The sequence below is a fragment of the Octopus sinensis genome, linkage group LG30, assembly GCF_006345805.1.
Source record: "Octopus sinensis linkage group LG30, ASM634580v1, whole genome shotgun sequence".
In the NCBI taxonomy this organism is placed as follows: Eukaryota; Metazoa; Mollusca; class Cephalopoda; order Octopoda; family Octopodidae; genus Octopus; species Octopus sinensis.
This window is the reverse complement of record NC_043026.1, coordinates 5,451,527-5,471,074: the sequence shown is the minus strand read 5'-3', so window position 1 is coordinate 5,471,074 and position 19,548 is coordinate 5,451,527. Positions and strand designations below refer to the sequence as shown.

Below are 19,548 nucleotides of genomic sequence, written 5' to 3'. Positions count from 1 at the left end.
TCTTCCCTCTGCTCCACTCATTCTTGTACTTTGAAGGTCAACTCTAACACCTCATCACCCCTATGTTTATCTCTTTCCATGAGATTCCTCATGATCCTTCCCTCCTCTTCTCAATTCAGCTGTCACAGCTTTACTACTCTTCTCTCAGTTTCTCTATCTCTCCCTCAGTCTGTTTGTCTCAGTCCGATCTGAGAATCTATTTGTCAGTGTCTGTCTGTCTTTCTGCCTTCTCAATTATATATCGTCTTGACTGCGTGGCCTATAATTTACATCAATAAATGTCAGGTCATTCTAGTTTCTAATAAAATTCACTACGCTTGTATGTATTCCATCATGCCTGCCCCACTCTTCCCCACCTGTTCCTGCAAATTTTCCAACATAATGTCGCTTCTGTTGTCCCTCTCCTGTCTACTGTAGCCATCTGTCTGTATGTCAGAGCCTGTCTGTCTTTCTATCTCTGAATCTGTCCCTCTGTCTTCTCAATCACTTATCTTCTTGACTGTGTGGCCTATAATCTTTACTTTTTACATCATTTCTCTCTGAAGACATTATGAAATCTAAATAAAGCTGGTTTATTCTTAAATTATTTTTGTGTCCTTTTTACATGTAGAACATCGGATCAAATCATATGTTGATCCAATCAGTAAACTATGGATTTCGCAGATTTGGCATTATTTTATATACATTTTTATAGAGAACCCATTTCTCATCTCCAGTCACTATTCAGTCCAAAAATGGTTCGTTCGTGAGATGTGACAGCAAAGAAGAGCACACATTCACTCACTGCGTGCAATTAGACTTGGAAAATTTGTGAGGAACCCATTGACTCTATTTGTTGTCTTTTTCAATGGCACGCAGGTGTTGATGAATGGTTGAGTAACTAAATCCAAGTTTCTGCTAGCTCCTCAACAGTTACAATGGGATTTTGTTCCACTAGGGTTTGCAGGATGTCCTCATCAAGCTCTACAGATCTTCCAGGACAAAACTCGTCTTCTAGGCTATAGTTTCTGACTCGGAATTTCTGGAACCACCGTTGACACTGGCTTACACTTATTGTCCAATCCCCATACACTGCATTAATATTCCTCGCATTTTCCGTTGTGTTCTTGCCTTGATTGAACTCATAAAACAAAATATGCCGAATATGCTCCTTTGTCACTTCCATTATAACTTTGAAAAAATAGCTGTTAAAAATGAACTGCACTCTTCAAAACTTGCACTAATGGTAAGGACAAGGTAAAATTATTACCGTAAAAACCCATGTAATTTGCGCACCTGTGTAATTTATGCAGGTGATTTCCAGGATAAAAATTGTTAAAAAAAGCACCCAAAAGTTTTCAGAATTACCAATATGGCCAGGGGTAAAAGGTTTTCAATTTAGTTGTATTTAGCATAATTTCACTTATGATTAGATTTTATTAAATTTTCTTTAAATAAAAATAATTTCTAATTAACAGGTATCACATTGAAATCTGTTAAATTACAAAGTATTTCTGTTGTTTATAATAAACTTTATTTTACATTTCTTGGCCACGAGAGATTATGTCCGATCTTTAGCATACTTTTGTATGTCTTCTCAAATCAGGATCACAGGAAAAGTTTTTGATAAGAATTATCAACAAAAACAAAGCGGATAAAGTGTTGCAAATTAAGTTTAATTAGCAATAAACATCAGCTTGGATGACACTTTACTCAACCGACAAAGGAAGGTGACCAATCAAACTGATGATGGAAACAGAATTCTTTTCTGCAGAGTCTAGTCAGAACCTTTGATATGGAGGATCGAAATTTTAATCCCTTTCACACTTATAAAATGTCAAGCAAACTTAAACATTTGTCATTACTTTTATTGTCAGTATGGGCAGAACTTATGAATCGTTTGCTGCAAAGGAGAAATTAAATATGTGCTCCATTGCGATAGATAGAAGCTCCAAGCAATGTAAAATATGGCCCGGACCGTGTTTACCAGCATGAACGTCAGACTTCAAAAACTAGTTAACCATTTAATGGTTTTAGTAAATTTATACAGAAAAAGTAAGCATTATACCGTCCAGCATAAACAGAAGTCAACTTCATTATGCGTATTTAAGCCATTATTTTCTCTGTAAAAAACTATTCTGACATTAAATGAGTCAACTTCCGGAACAAATGTTTACGTTTCGTACATCTTTTTCCAATAAAAGAAATTTCAAAATGAATTCTGGAAACAATCTACTCATGTAATTCATGCAGCCCCTAAAATTTATTTTCATTTTTGCGAGAAAAAAGTGCATAAATTACATGGGTTTTTATGATATGCTATGGTTACTATGGTTACTACCTGTGACCTTAGGTATCCTCAAGTTTTCAGCAGTCTTTCAAGAGTTTAGGACCCTCCTGATAATCCTTGCTCTCCCTAAGAGACAAATTTTCTGTAGGAGCTCTATCGGGCATTGTAAATAATGTGTGTGTATATATATATATATGTATCTTTAGTTATGGTATATTCTGTTAGGGACGTAGTAGAGAACAGTATGAAGCTCATCCACTTTCAGATTTTACCCAGTGCCACCCAGCAGTAGTATTATACATACTGCCAGATTTCATAGTGCTAGCTACCCACTTTCACCCAGATCTTGTCGTAATATTTGCATGTCTGACAAGCTCATTCTTCAACTCCCTGAACATCATTACAACATGACATTTTACTACTTTGAATTCCTCCACGACAGATGACAGGGGAAGTTGTGATTGTTCAGATCTTATATACAGACCTATTGAAGTGAAGCTTGAGGGAACATCTTGCCATCTTTGGAGGTATTTACCTTCCTTTCCACCCTAGACCATGTCGGTAGAGCCATGCCCTGTATTTTTCTGGAAACCCTTATCTTTCAGTCCTCCTCAGCCACTCTTCTGCTTGCTTCACAGAATTGGCGACATTGCTTCTGACAGAGCGACTTCTCAAACATCTTTCCAAGACATTTAATCAGATTTTCCTCTGTTGATGGTATGGCTTCTCCTTGCACTTGTAGCTTAATTTTGTTTGTTACTTTACCTCCTCTGGTTACCATACCCCTATATTTGGGAGGCCTAAACTTCTTTCTAACGAATATTACCATGTGTTCAAATGAGGTCAGCACCATTTCTGCCTCCACATGGGTTGTAGTTGTTACCGTGATATCATCCATGAAACCCCTTATTGGCTGCTGACAGCTGCCTGATTCCATTGTTGGTCCTTGGCCTTCATTTTCAGCAGCTGACACGAGGAGATTCATAGCCATGATGAAAAGAATGAGGGAGATTGTGCAACCAGTTATGAATCCTTTCTCAAGGTCTTGCCACTGACTTGTGAAGTGGGCTGTTCTGAAACATAACTCGATGCCTCCAAAGTGATTGCTGATTATTCCCTCAACAGGTGAGGAATATGGTAACAGTCAAGGGCTGCATATATGAGGCTGTGAGGAATTGATCCAAATGCATTTTCCAGACCCAGCCAAACCACTTTCATGTCACCTTTACTTCTTTTGGCCTCCCGAATCAGCTGGTTGTGTTCCAGACAGCCCGAGAAACCTGAGACCCCTACCTTTCTGGATAGAGGTGTTTATATACTCATTGTATGAGGTCACCCTTTTTTGGTCAGTACAGAAGGTTTTTCCCTCAACACTCAGGAAGGAGAATGGTCCTGAATTTGTTAATGGCTGATGAGTTTTCTTCCTTTGGCAGCACAAAACTTCCTTTCGGTGGAATGATACCATTTGTCCAGATCATTCAGAATAGTGTCCACAGCCTCTGAAGGAGCCATGGGCATTTCTTGTATACTTTATAAGGTACACCACTTGGACAGGAGCTGATCCTGATCTGGCCCCTTTCACAACCACTCGTCCCACTTCTTTCCAGAATGGACAACTGACGTTGAACTCATTTCCTGGTATTTCAGTTCTACAGACTTTTGGGTTAACATTAGGAGCTTGATTTCTGAGGTTATGGTTGTAGATCTCTCCCCCTCCACCCAGAAAAGCTTCTACCTCTTCTCTGGAGCTGGTCCATTTCCCTGATTTGGTCCTCCCATGTCCCAACACTGTTCGGGTCAGCCTGAAAGGGTCCACCTGTCATGTGCGTGTATATGTATGCGTTTGTGTATGTGTACATGCGTGTGTGTGTGTATGTGTGTCTACAGACGAGGGAGTATTGAAATGTTTCTGGCTTCAGGTAAAACAAAATAGAGACGAATCACTTCATTAGCATTCTATTCAACATATTCTCCCCTCTCACATTCACACACTTGTTGCAGTGGCCCTTCAGTTTTTCTAAGCCCTGGGAAAAAGAACACAGCTGGTTCGGTCTCCAGCCAGTCCTCTGCAGCAGTGGTCATGCCGGGTACTTTTCATCAACCCCTGTATACACATACCTACCCACCTAACTACGCACACGGATGGATTAACGCAGAGACATTCAACTAAAGGGAGATAACCATTCATATACCATTAACAGAAAATTAGCTCGGTCAAGACAGCATATATACACACACACAGACAGACAGATGGATGGATAGAGAGAGAGACAGATAGATATATCGATAGGTAGATAGACAGATAAATAGATAGACTGTTTGTAGTGATGTACAGATTTTATGCTTTAAAGAAAGGAGTTTGTGAGAATTTTGGATAATTCGTTATAAGTGTTTTCATCTCATTCATTGGAACTTGTCAGATTTGAGTTTTACAGGAAACTTTGTCTTTTGTTGAAATCTGTTTTGCTTTGTTATCTGTGTGTGTGTGTGTGTGTGTGTGTGTGTGTGTGTGTGTGTGTGTGTGTGTGTGTGTGTGTGTGTAAATTTCATCAGTTTCCTCTAGATGGCGAGCTGGCAACTGGAGTCTTAGAGTAGCTGTCCACCGAAGTTCCATATAATATGGGAATGAAAAAGGAAAAGGAGGAAAATACAATGTTATAAAAACAAAGACACATTCACAAGTAGACAAACAAATGGTTTGATTAGGGTATAATCAATTTGGCAAAGAAACTAAAGAGAAAATATTACGAAGATAACCACCACAGATCTACAATGGAAGAATTCACCACGTGTAGTTGAGGGTAAAAGAAAACGTTGAACGACATTAAGTACATCCAAAATTTATAAAGCAGCAACATACATACATACATAGATACTTGTAGCACACACACACACACATATATATATATATATATATATATACGTGCAGAGTGAAAATAAATCACACTATTTAATGTGACGGACTACACTGCAAAAAATAAAAAATCACTGATTTCATTTCTGTTTACAAACTCTCTCCGTGTCTACACTAAAGATACGCACAAATCCCTTTATATATACACACGCAATATTTAAGAAAAAAAGGAATATACACAAAAAAAGAACGAATCAAAAACAAACATTTTACTTTTATCGTATTGTTGTTTACATTTTCTGTCTCCACGGATGAGCAGAAGCAACAAAATCGCCATGGTGGTGTGCGATAAGACTGGTCGCTGCTCCAAAATAGAACACTGCCCAGAAAATCACACCTGCCACATCTGTACGGAACCCGAAAATACGTTCCGTAATCGCTGGGTCGAATGTGGGACATGTCTCGTCTCTGTCTGACTCCAATGTGCCACGGACTTTCAGAAGATCCCAGGCCAAAAAAAAGAGCCATCATAATGCTATGATGGATGGACTCTGGAAGATGGTCCAGCTTAAATCTTGGACTTTTCAGTGTCAGGCCTGCATGCCTCCACAACCGACGATTGTGTCTCCCCCATGCCACTCCCGTGGAGGAGGCGGAACAGCAACAGCAGCAACAACAAAATCAACCACAACCAGAGCATCATATGACCTTGTAAAATGCTGGCATCGTGAATTCAAACATGGTCGGAACTCTGTGGAAACAGCTCCCAGATCTGGTCGCACCCTTTCTGCCATTGATGAGGCATCTGTCTGTCAAGTTGAGGCTGCCATTTTGAAAGATCGACGCATAACTATTCGCCAAATAGCCCATGAGGTCAAGATTAGTACCGGGTCTGTGGAAACTATCATTCATGACCATTTGCATACGCAAAAGGTGTCTGCCAGATGGATTCCCAGGTTGCTCACACTTTTCCAGAAGCAAGAACGCGTCGAGTGCTCGAGGATGAATTTAGGGATGTGCCAAGAAGATGAGTCAAAATTTTTCAAAAGACTGATTACACAGGATGAGACCTGGGTCCATCACTATGATCCAGAGACCAAAGCCCAGTCAATGCAGTGGAAGCACCATGACTCACCTCCTCCAAAGAAGGCAAGGGTGCAGCCCTCCGCTAGCAAGGTCATGCTCACAGTCTTCTGGGACCAGGACGGAGTAGTGATGACCGATTTCCTGGCAAAGGGTACCACAATTACAGGAGCCTATCATGCTTCACTTTTGAGGAAATTAAGAGAAGCTATCAAAACCAAAAGGCGGGGCAAGATCAGCAAAGGCATCCTCCTCTTGCAGGACAACGCTCCGGTCCACAACTCGCGTGTCGCCAGATCAGAAGCACAGGCGTGCGGCTATGAACTCTTCCCCCATCCCCCTACCCTCCAGACCTTGCACCCTCTGATTTTCACCTCTTCCCAGCCATGAAGTTGTTTTTGAAAGGAAAGCGTTTCCCAGATGATGCAGCCTTGATTTCTGAAGTCACGTCGTGGTTGGAGGACCAAGCTAGTGTCTTCTACAAAAACGGTCTTCAGAGCTGCATCAAACGATGGGAGAAATGCGTAACTCTGGGTTGTTCCTATGTAGAAAAAGACTAATAACTGTTCCAAGTTTCGTTGCTCTACTGCTATGGGAAGTGGATCAGGGGCATTACTTATTGAACGCCCCTCGTATATATATATATATATATATATATGTATATATATATGTATGTATATATATATATGTATATATACATATACATATATATACATATATATATATACATACATACAAATATATACATATATATTTATATAAAGTGTAGGTGGTATACGAGTGGGTATATATTTATAAAAAAGAAGTTTGAAAACGCACCTATATAAGATAGATTTTAATTTTCTTAGAGATTTTACATGTTTCGGTTCTTCTTGATAAAGCGAACCTTATCAAAAATATTTTTAAAAGTTAAGTGTAATAAAAAAGTTCATTGGTAAGTAGCTTGCTAACCAACCACATGGTTCTGGGTTCAGTCCCACTGCGTGGCATCTTGGGCAAGTGTCTTCTGCTATAGCCCCAGGCCGACCAATGCCTTGTGAGTGGATTTGGTAGAAACTGAAAGAAGCCTGTCGTATATATGTATATATGTATGTGCGTGTGTGTGTTTGTGTGTCTGTGTTTGTCCCCCTAGCATTGCTTGACAACCGATGCTGGTGTGTTTACGTCCCCGTCACCTAGAGGTTCGGCAAAAGAGATCGATAGAATAAGTACTGGGCTTACAAAGAATAAGTCCTGCGGTCGATTTACTCGACTAAAGGCGGTGCTCCAGCATGGCCACAGTGAAATGACTGAAACAAGTAAGAGAGTAATTGTTTCTTACTAGTCTCAACAGAGTCCACGTTGTGGTGATTTGTAGGTGGGGGGAGCATAGTGGCTGACTTGTGTGTTGACTAGATTCGTTGGCTGTAATTGTGAAAATAACCAGTGGCCGAATTACAGCCAACGAATCTAGGCAACACACAAGACAGCCATTATGCTCCCACCACCCACGAAACACCACAACGTGGACTCTGTTGAGACTTGTAAGAAACAATTATGAACTTTTTTATTACACTTAACTTTTAAAAATATTTTTGATAAGGTTCGTTTTATCAAGAACCAAAACATGTAAAATCTCTATGTATATATATATATATATATATATATATATATACTTATATATCAGGTTCAGATCGTTATTTAAAATACCGATCACATCAAGTGACCAGTATGGGAATAAAAACCTTATAGTTAATAATTTTTATCAAAATTAATAATTTTGTTTAAATACACACACACACACACACACACCCATATATTTATACTCCTTTATTCTTTTACTTGTTTCAGTCATTTGACTGTGGCCAGACTGGAGTACTGCCTTTAATCGAACAAAGCAATTCCAGGACTTATTCTTTGTAAGCCTGGTAGTTTTTCTATTGGTGTCAAACCGCTAAGTTACAGGAATGTAAACACACCAACAGATGAATATATATATATATATATATATATATATATATATGACGGGCTTCATTTCAGTTTCCATCTACCAAATCCACTGACAAGGCTTTGGTCAACCTAAAGCGATAGTAGAAGACACTCTGTGTTCAATGGGATTGAACCCAGAGCCATGTGGGTGGGAACTAAGCTTCTTAACACACAGTCACGCTGTGCCTATTATTTATATATATGTGTGTATATTTGTGTGTGTGTGTGCGTATACACACATACACAAATGGCATACATACACCCTGGCAGACACACACACACACATTAAATATATTATATATATATATATAATGATATATATAGTGTGTGTGTGTATTAAGTATATACATATATATTATGCATCTATCTACGCACAGATAGATAAATGTATGTACGTTTATATATGTGTCCGTATGTGTGCTTTTAAGTATGTTTCTTTTTGTACCTCTAGCGGAAACCTAGCACACTCACAAACACACACACACACACGCATATATATGGGCATACACACACACACATTCCTGGCATTCACTGTCAGAATAATTGGTGTCAAGGACTTGCCATTTGTCTACATGATCAAATACATAACAGATTGTGTGCTAGTTTCACACTACACACACACACTACACACACTAAACACACACACACACACACACACACTACGCACGCACACACACTAAACACACACTCGAACCGTTAACGCCCACTTTTTCCTGTCTCGTGACTTTTCTTTTTACATTTTTGCTACACTTTGAACGAACTGAACACAGAGGCCAAGACTTCAGGCTGAGATTCAAACGCAATTATTGACTTTGGTAAGTCATCTTGTGATAATTATTTTAATTAACAATTTAGTAACACATTTACTTTGTTAAATATTCATTAGACCTATTTCAAACATAAATATACTCTTCTACAGAAAATTATTTTATTTTCAAGCAGTATATTATACACGAGAAGCTATTAAACCTTGCCAGGATTTGAACCCAGAATAAATACCTTAGGATAACTGCAGTATTACTTTTTCAGTCTGGTAAATATTTTAACTGTATCTAATTGTCGAACTGCTAGGTTAGGAAATATACCAGATATTTTAATTGAATTGAGAGTACTAACACATTTACAGTATGTTTGAATGACGGGAACTATATATCTATCTATCTATCTATCTATCTATCTGTCTGTCTGTCTGTCTGTCTATATATATATATATATATATACTTTATTTTAAGCAGCAGAAAATTCAATTCAATTGAATTTTCTGCTGCTTAAAATAAAGCATATTATTCTACCACTGGTATTTGAGTACTCTTTTTTCCACCTTGTTTCACATTTATGTGTTTACTCCGGTATATATATATATATATATATATATATATATATATATATATGTTTATGGTATATTCTGTTAGCAACTCATTATCCAGTAGTAATATTGAACGTACTTCCAGGTTTGCGTTTGGGCATCTGTCGTGCGTGAATATATAATTGAAAAAAAAATTGGGATCAACAAGAAGAAACATGGTTGGACATTTCTTTTCATTCACTACAATTGTTTCTGCGCAATGTAGTTCTCCAGGTATGCAGGAACTTGATTATACGACCGTTTCCCTGCATTATGCAACCACGTTGTTCTGGTTCAGTCCCACTGTGTGGCACCTTGGGGAAGTGTCTCCTACTATAGCCTCGGGCCAACCAAAGCCTTATGGATGGATTTGGTAGACGGAAACTGAAAGAAGCCCATCATACATAGAAAAGAATAAAAGAATGCTTATATTCATGCACACACAGTCACATTCACGTTTGTATTTATTTCCTCCCATCATTATGCAGACTCTCAAATATGTATTTGATACACTCTGTATATTTTCACAGGAGACAAAAGATTTGTCATCGTTGTTCTTCCACTTCCTCCTCAACTACTTCTTTCTTTCTCCGTGGAAGACATTGACAGGGGTTACGCATGTAGAGAGAAGGGATCTTCCAGATTTAAAACACCCTAAACACACTGTATGTCCCATGGATACTCTTTCAACTCCATTAGTTGTTCAGGGCCCCAAGAAAGGGTATTAAATATATACATGCGCACGATCGTTTTTAAGGGTCACTTTTTCTCTGCTTCCCCCGGTCAACTGAGACTTCATTGAGGCAGTTTTTTCTATGGATAGATGCTCTATTTCCAAGCAAGCTAATATCTTCTCTGGCCTAACAAACTGCAGACAGCCAAACTGTATGCTTTGTTACCAAGCACCAGACACAACGCAACACAACTACATACTTACTCATATACAGCCAACACACACACACACACGTATTATTCATACGCATATACATTCAAATAGTTGTGTGTATAAACAGGTACTCTCTCTCTCTCTCTCTCTTTCTCACACCCACCCACAAACATCCAACATAGTGGCGTGAGTTGAGGGTTGTGTAACGGGATGGGGAGGACCAATGTGGAGAAGTATGGTGGTGGTGGAGTAGCAAGGAGGTGTGACGTGGAGCAAGGATTTGGTACGGGACGGTAAGGTTTGTTTTCACCTTAAAATGTTTCTCATGGTTTTAATTTCTCATGTCCATCAGTTTTGGACATCATTATCTTTCATTATATTATCGATCCCAACAGGAATTCATTGCATATTTATTGAGCTCTGTCTTAACACATCTCATGTGGAAAATAGCTGCTTCCATATGTTTTATAACTTATTTGTATTATCATATATGCACACACTCGTCACATACAGGCTGCGATGGGTAAATTGTCGCTCTTTTATATTTCTAATTTCGTACACACATAATGGTTGGTTGTTTTTGATTTTGTCGACTACACAGTATAGTAGGGTCAGATTGTATGCACATCAAGAATTAATACTTTAAGGATGAAACCAGTAGTACACCAGCAGGGTATACAATATACTTCCTTAATTACCTCCTACTGAAGTTAAAATTGTCATTAGGAATGAACTACACGTGTTTCAGTATTGGAAGGTTATCATTCAACCATGGTAGTGGTTGAATATATTCTTAAGTTCACCATTCCGTCAATCCAAGCTTCACCACTAATTCAGTTCTCAACTAAATTGCCAACTGTTAACAGTCTTAAAGAGGACACCTCCTCGGCTACACTTTGGCATAAATAGTTTTAGATTTGGTTCAGTGGAAAAAAAGTTACATCAAAATATCTGGGACCTATAGAGGGGTGGGGGCAGTAAGGCACCTATTCACCTTCAATTAACATAAACTTTTTAATTTTAAAATAAAAGTATACTTTTCTTAGGCTTAAATGAGAGAAAAATGTATGAGGAATTCAGAGTCGTTAGTTGCACTGAACAAAAATTCGTAGAAGAAAAGTCATGGGGTGAAATGCCAGGAAATTTCGTGTCAGTAAGAGAGAAGGAAGTAATGCTTCAGCTATAAGAATATTAAAGAATATATTGCTAAAATGAATGTTTCTGTTCCAAGGGAGTGAGCTGGCAGAAACATTAGCACAGGGCGAAATGCTTACGGGTATTTCGCCTTTGTTTACATTTTGAGTTCAAATTCCACTGAGGTCAAATTTGCTTTTTATCCATTTCGGATCTAGGTTAATATAGGGCGTAACAAATATCAGAAAATCAAAAAAAAAATGTGTGTAATAGGTGTAAAACAACTTCCTATGAACGAATATGAAAAAAAAAATTCGCGCACGCGAAAGGGGGGTGGGGGAGAGGCCTCGGAAAATTCACATCGGGAAGTTCCGAAAGCGTCTGAGGGGCTGACCCGGGCACCAAAACAAAAAAAAAATAGTGTAATATGTGTAAAACAACTTGCTCTAAACGAATATGAAAAATAAAATGCGCTCTCGCGAAAGAGGGGTGGGGGAGAGGCCTCGGAATATTTATATCGGGAATTTCCGAAAGCGTCTGAACCGGGCACAAAAACAAAAACAAAAACAGCGTAATAGGTGTAAAACAACTTGCTCTAAACGACTATCATGAAAAAAATGCGCGCTCGCGAAAGGGGGGTGGGGGAGAGGCTTCGGAAATTTCACATCTTCAGTCCACGGCCTTTAAACTAAGAAAAAATAGTGTAATTGGTGTAAAACTACTTGTTCTAAACGAGTATCAAGAACACACTCACACATGAATCATAAACTCCGTATTTCGCAAAAAAAAAAAATAAAGAGAAGAAATTCTGGAAAAAGTGAAGAAATGTTGGATCTCCGCCATGTGAATCAAAATACGTGTCAGAAACATCTTGAAATACTACAGAAATTATGTTACGAAAATGATAATGTATACATACCTCTTTGAGTGGTCCATCGATAATGATGATAAAGAAATGAGTTGGATTTGAACTCAGAATATTGACTAACACAACTACATACTACAAGACTCAAAATATTCAGCCAAGTCACCACCCTTTAACTAGCAATAATAATAACATCAATAACATAACAGCCAAAAGATTTATTTGTTCTGAAAATAACAATCATAGTAAATAAATATGTTCTTTAATATTCACATTCATGTGCACAGTTAAACACACTTACATACAAACAGTCACGCATGCATAATACAGAACGGAACACATAAATGAAGGATGCATTACTTAGTATATATTACATCTAGAGAATTTTGATTAATAAGTCAAATATGCAAATTATAAAGATAATTAATTGCTTTACTAAACAGTGTTGTAAAGGTGAAAGAATAAATTTGGGAAAAAAATACACGCCAAAACTAATTAATAAAGGATAATTAGGGAAGGATTGACACAAAATAATAATTTTTTCTGTCTCTTTTTTTCTGATAAATGCATCTTAATAAGTGAAAAGAATTGCATATATCTGAACTATTTCAAAGAAAAGCATAAATTTAATGTTTAAAATAGCTTTAACCAAGGAATGAGATCCAACATTTCTTCACTTTTTCCAGAATTTCTTCTCTTTATTTTTTTTTTTTTGGCGAAATACGGAGTTTATGATTCATGTGTGAGTGTGTGTTCTTGATACTCGTTTAGAACAAGTAGTTTTACACCAATTACACTATTTTTTCTTAGTTTAAAGGCCGTGGACTGAAGATGTGAAATTTCCGAAGCCTCTCCCCCCCCCCCCTTTCGCGAGCGCGCATTTTTTTCATGATAGTCGTTTAGAGCAAGTTGTTTTACACCTATTACGCTGTTTTTGTTTTTGTTTTTGTGCCCGGTTCAGACGCTTTCGGAAATTCCCGATATAAATATTCCGAGGCCTCTCCCCCACCCCTCTTTCGCGAGAGCGCATTTTATTTTTCATATTCGTTTAGAGCAAGTTGTTTTACACATATTACACTATTTTTTTTTTGTTTTGGTGCCCGGGTCAGCTCCTCAGACGCTTTCGGAACTTCCCGATGTGAATTTTCCGAGGCCTCTCCCCCACCCCCCTTTCGCGTGCGCGAATTTTTTTTTTCATATTCGTTCATAGGAAGTTGTTTTACACCTATTACACACATTTTTTTTTTGATTTTCTGATATTTGTTACGCCCTATATTAACCCGGATCTATTCAATTTGACGTCCAGATTATTTAATTAACTTTTTTTTAACTAAACACTTTCAAACTTCCAATACTGGTAGAATGTGTCACATACAACAGGGTTTACTCTTAACGTTTTTGACAAAATTTTGTATTTTAGAAGTTATTTCGTCACAAGTTACTGAGTGACAATGGACAAATTTGTGTTTGATAAGCGCCAATACATGAAACTCTCAGCTTTTGACTTACTCTCTAACTTCTGCCGATGATATATATATGAATATTATACATAGATTGTAAAAAAAATCTCATCCCACAATCAAACCAATGAAAGAGCCTCTATCTGGTCGCTCAACATGCTAAAAATAGCAGTCAATGTATCCCCCTACCCAGTATTTTATAAGGTAAAATCCTAAATTATTAATTGACACATCATTAATTATGTTATAACAGCAATGCCTGGAAGAATCATGGATTACATGGAAAAATGTGAGCATGAAAAGTAATATTCTTAAGATTATAAACCTGGAAAAGTACAGGACAAGTTATTACACCTGTAAAAGTTTAGGACAAGCGATTTCACCTGTAAAAGTTTAGGACAAGCTATTACTTCAAGTAAAGTAAAGATTAAGAAACTTTTTACTTAAAATATTGCAGCTAAAATAAAAATTTGAATATTAAAACTTATTATAGTTTACAAATAACACTATACTTATTTAAGTAGAATTTAGCTAATTTACTACCTTAAATACAGAAAAAAGTGACTAATTAGACAAACTTACAAATTAGCTGAACAGTTTTGTACAATAAATTTAAAAGATGAGAACTGTAAAGAGTGGTAAATTAGAAGAACTGGAATTCTTGGCTGCAATATTTTAAGTAAAGACTTTCTTATTCTTTACTTGAAGTAATAACTTGTCCTATACTTTTACAGGTGTAATAACTTGTCCTATACTTTTACAGGTGTAATAACTTGTCCTGTACTTTTACAGGTGTAATAACTTGTCCTGTACTTTTACAGGTGTAATAACTTGTCCTGTACTTTTCCAGGTTTATAATCTTAATAATATTACTTTTCATGCTCACATTTTTCCATGTAATGCTATATGTGTGTGTGTGTGTGAGTGTGTGTGTGTGTGTGTGTTTGTGTGTGTGTGTGTGTGTGTGTAATCATAAGATTTACAATTCTACCATCTTCAGGTTCTTTTTCAAAATATTGTTAACCTAATTTTACATCACCTTAAAACTAAGCATTAAATTAAACATTAAAAATATAAAATTAAAAAATTAAACTTTACAAAATTAAGAATTAAAAATGATAGATTATAAATTATAAGTATAAATTAGCATACATTTATCAAACTTAGAAAGTCAAGTATAGAATGTCAAATATAAAATATAAAATTATACATCAGAATAAAGATATCTGTGATTAAATGTGAAAAATAAAGAGACCTATCCTCTTTTGATGGAGTCAGAAGTCATTCAAAATGTGTCTGTCTATATATGTGTATGTATGTATGTGTGTGTATATATACATATACTTATTAATAATTAGCAGAAGTATCTTTCTATCTTTCATCTCTCAATCACTCTCTCTTCTTCTTTTTACTCTATCTTATTGCTGTGACAAAGATTGGCAGTAAATCTCTTCTCTTCACCATTCTTCCAATGAAACTAGGGATGTTACTGGACCTACCTGGGTCTCTCCCTAAAACCCAAACCACTCCTTTTCATATATTTATTACCCTAGATCTCTCACACATCCCAAGGTATATGTCACACCCAGAGATTGAGGGGAACCTTTAGTTTTGTCAAGGACATGGCGATTGTCTCTAGCGATGGTGCCATAAGATGCACCCAGTGCACATTGTGCAGTGGTTGGTGTCAGGAAGAGCATCCAGCTGCAGAAAGAAAACCAGAAAATGTAACTTCAGGCAAGATATTCTTTGAACCATCCAACCCATTCCAGCATGAAGAGTGGGGGTAAAATGATGATCATACATACATACAGACGTATGGATGTATAAATATACAAATGTGCATCCTTGTGTATATATTATACACATTCATTCATATATATGTATGCATGTGTATATAAATACATCTACAATTAGATTAAAGACTAATTATTATGAGGGGTTTTGTAGGTTTTTCTTCCCCAAAATAAACCAAGTGAAACATAAACATTCATTCCAATTTAATTTTACAATAGAAATATTTGCAATTATCTGCTTTTCTCTGTATAAACTTTGTTGTCAACAACAACAGCAATAACAACAACATAGCCTTATCCAGCTTTTCCCAAAAAATATGTTGTTGTTTAGTCCATGTATATTCAAAGAGCTGACATCCTGAAGAAGGTCTCTTTTACTTTTCATTCCTCCTGGGGTCAAGGAGGCGGTGGAGGATCATTCTGATGATGATGGGTAACCACAATGTCATTAAACACCCCACCAATATTTCCTAATCCACCTCATTAAACCCCCAATACTTCATAATAAACTACACCAAGTTATAACTCCTCACCTAACACAAAACAAAACACACTTCACCTGCCAAACCCCTTTTTCATACAAACACACCTTTCTCATTGCTACCCAAACATTGTCCCTTATATTAAAGATAATTAAGATGAACCTACCTTTCATTAATTGGGCTAATTCATTAACCAATCTTTATGATCTCAATCAGCAACAAATAATAACGATCCTCTCAACATGCTGTCTATCAGTGTGATTATATGAAAGCCCATCTTTGGATAAGCTTTCCGAGTTAATCAATGTTGTGTATGATAATTGTGTGGATTATATTGAAATGTCGAGAGATTTACAGCATTTGTCAGGTTAAGAACAGTTTCATCTCCAGCTTTATTGGTATCTGTGAATCCAGGTAAATATGATGGAAACCAAGCCAACCATGACTGTCCCATCATTTCCAGTGCATATAATTATTAATAATACTTATATTCCTGATTTGTAGGGACGTGGTATTTCATTATGCAACCATAAATTCCTGTAAAATATATTAAATCGTTTTAGAAGTCAACACCACATTCTACTTTGTTAGCAGTGTTTTTCACATTATTCTATTGATATTCCATAGAAATTATAGTTGGCTCTGATTTTTTGCTAAAACCTTTCCTATCGAGATGTCAGATGTAAACAAACAATGAGATAAACAATGAGAACAAACAACAGATGTTTTTCTCTTTGATCTCATTGTTTGTTTCCGTCTGACATTTCGATATGAAATGTTGTAGCAGGAATCAGTCCTGGCTATAATTTCTACCGATAATATCTGTAGAAATAACCTCAACAAAATATTTATATTCCTTCTTACTACAACACTTTTCACCATCACTTATATTCAGTCAATAAAGATAATGGTGTATTTATATCTTCAAGTTTTATTTCTAATGATTATTCCATTGAAAACAGTTTAAATGTTTAACTTCACTGTCAAATAAACAATTTGTTTAATATATTTAATGAAATGTGTGTTTTCCTTGAAATTCTTTGAATGAATCAAGTAAATATTATTTTATCAAAAGCTTTTCACAAAACTAATAAAGTTTTCATTTTATTTCAGCTTTCATGTAAAAATTAGTGAATTTTGAAGAGATAAATTGTATTCCAAAGGAAGAAAACAAAATCCACAGAAAAGAATATATTTAACAGAAAAAGATAATAATTCTATATTCATAAAATGGAGAAGATTAATGAAGGAAACAAAATGTTGGCTCTCATTCCTGCCACAGTCTGTGATACAACAGCAATTTATAAGGAAACTACACCAATTCTTACCCAAATATTACATACACAAAACACAAAGAAAACAGAAGAACAGGAAAGAAAAGACACAAAGAAATCTAAAGAACAGGAAAAGTCCATGTTACCAAGTTTCCTTCATATTGTGACATGTTACCAAACACTAATCAAAACAGACCACATCAATACGTTTATAGATTATGTAAAGGATAAATGCAATCACATGGACTCTCTGGGTTTAAATGGATCTTGAATTTTACGTAATATCAAATGTAAAATGCCAAGATTTCTGGAATTTGCAGAACAAAATAATGATTTTGTTCACCAAAATCTTGATTGGTTTCAACAAAGACTCTTTGACATTTATGTCACCTGTAACCCATACAACCACAAGACCATTGAACCACCAAAAGTAACCACAAAATTTCGGCCTCTTCGGCCAGTTGTGACCAGAGAAGTAGTGATTGAAGAATCTGGTGAAGACTTAAGCAACCCAATATCCAATATTGTTGTCATACAAGGGGGTATTGTAACATATTCCCACCACTGTATGACAATATGTTGTATAACAAGAGACGGCAACAGAAATGAAGTTCATTGCTCATCTTCTGTCACTGATTTTACAAGAATCAGTCAAGACACAGTCCTGGCCACCCTCCCCTTTCGAAAGATGATTCTTATTATCAACCCTTTAAGTTTTGAAATCAAAAGAATTCAGCTAGGATTAATCTTGGTTTCTTATTTGGAACATTCTATGCTTATAGGTGTAGAAATGTTTGGTCAGACCATATACGTCATTGACTGGGAAGAGAATAGAATAAAATACGAATTCATAACGAAAGAAACACCTTCAGATATTGCTGTAGGAGCACAAAATAAACTCTTAGTATCCTTTTCCAATATTAACAGGGTTACCTGTTACAATGTGGATGGCCAGCAGTTATTTGAGGTGGATACCAATTCCCTGGACATTCCAAGCCACATCTCTGTGTACCAAAACCATTTTTATGTCCTTCAGGGACATATTATTTATCGGATATCAGGTACAGGTGCTGTGACAACAAGAGAAATTGGCATGAAATGCCGCCATATTTCTGTTGGCAAAGAAAACATTTTTGTAACCGATTATTTTGATGTCCTTCATATCATTGGAACAAATGAAGACTTTTGGACCAGGCAGTCATATAACCCCCAGCTATGGACCCCAACATTGAACAGCTATATTCATATTGAGGATTGCTACAACGTTACTAATATTCTACCTATGTCTACATCTTCTATATTAATATTCTACAGGAATAATAAAGCTATATTATTCACTGAGACTGGAGAAATAATTAACCAAAATAATTCAACTTTCCCTGAGATTCCTTCTTGCTTTTGTAGAATGAATTCTAAAGGATTTCTTGTGTTTTACCATGAAAACAAAGAATTTCAGTGTATCACATGCCCTGGGCTAATGAAAGGCCCTTTAATGAAAGTCCATACTGATTACATTAAACTATGTCATGTTGTATCAAATAAGTGTTTAGCTCTAACCACAAGTGGAAACAAAAGCGAGGTCCATATCCTCTTGATCAACGAAGATAAAGTTGACATTGCAGAAAGAATTTCTCTGGGACATCATAATGTCAGCATTGCTGCAACTCCAATTAATTTTGTAGTCGTAGATGGAAACGAAAATAAAATGGTATTTTATTCCACATGTGGTGAAGAACTTTTTCAAAAATACCTTCCATTCTATGGCCACCCTCATCACATCTACTCTGATAATGTTTATTTCTATGTCCTCTTCAGGAGACACTCTATTCTCAGATGTTACGATCTATATGGACAAATGAAATGGCAGTGGGAACTGCCTTTCCCTGTTCACCCTCACATTGCTGTTTTCCAAGGAACTCTTTATGTCCCGGACACTCAACTCAACAGGGTTCTTCTTTACAAGTATCAAGACCGGTCATCTGGCTGTCTTTTACCCATTAAAAATCCTTATATCAGAAATCTAAATCTACGACTCAAAGAAAAGGAGAATGACCAAAAACTTGTCATTGGCGAAATATGTAATCTGTCCAATGGACAGTTGGTGGTGTCCGACATCAAGCATGATTGCTTGT

General features: G+C 36.5%; 1 protein-coding gene across 1 annotated transcript in view; it reads right to left on the bottom strand.

Moving 5' to 3' along the window:
• Window positions 1-19,548, bottom strand: part of LOC118768599 (gastrula zinc finger protein XlCGF7.1-like) — a 286,325-nt gene that overhangs the window by 25,854 nt on the left and 240,923 nt on the right. The gene's annotated exons all lie outside the window — the stretch shown is intronic.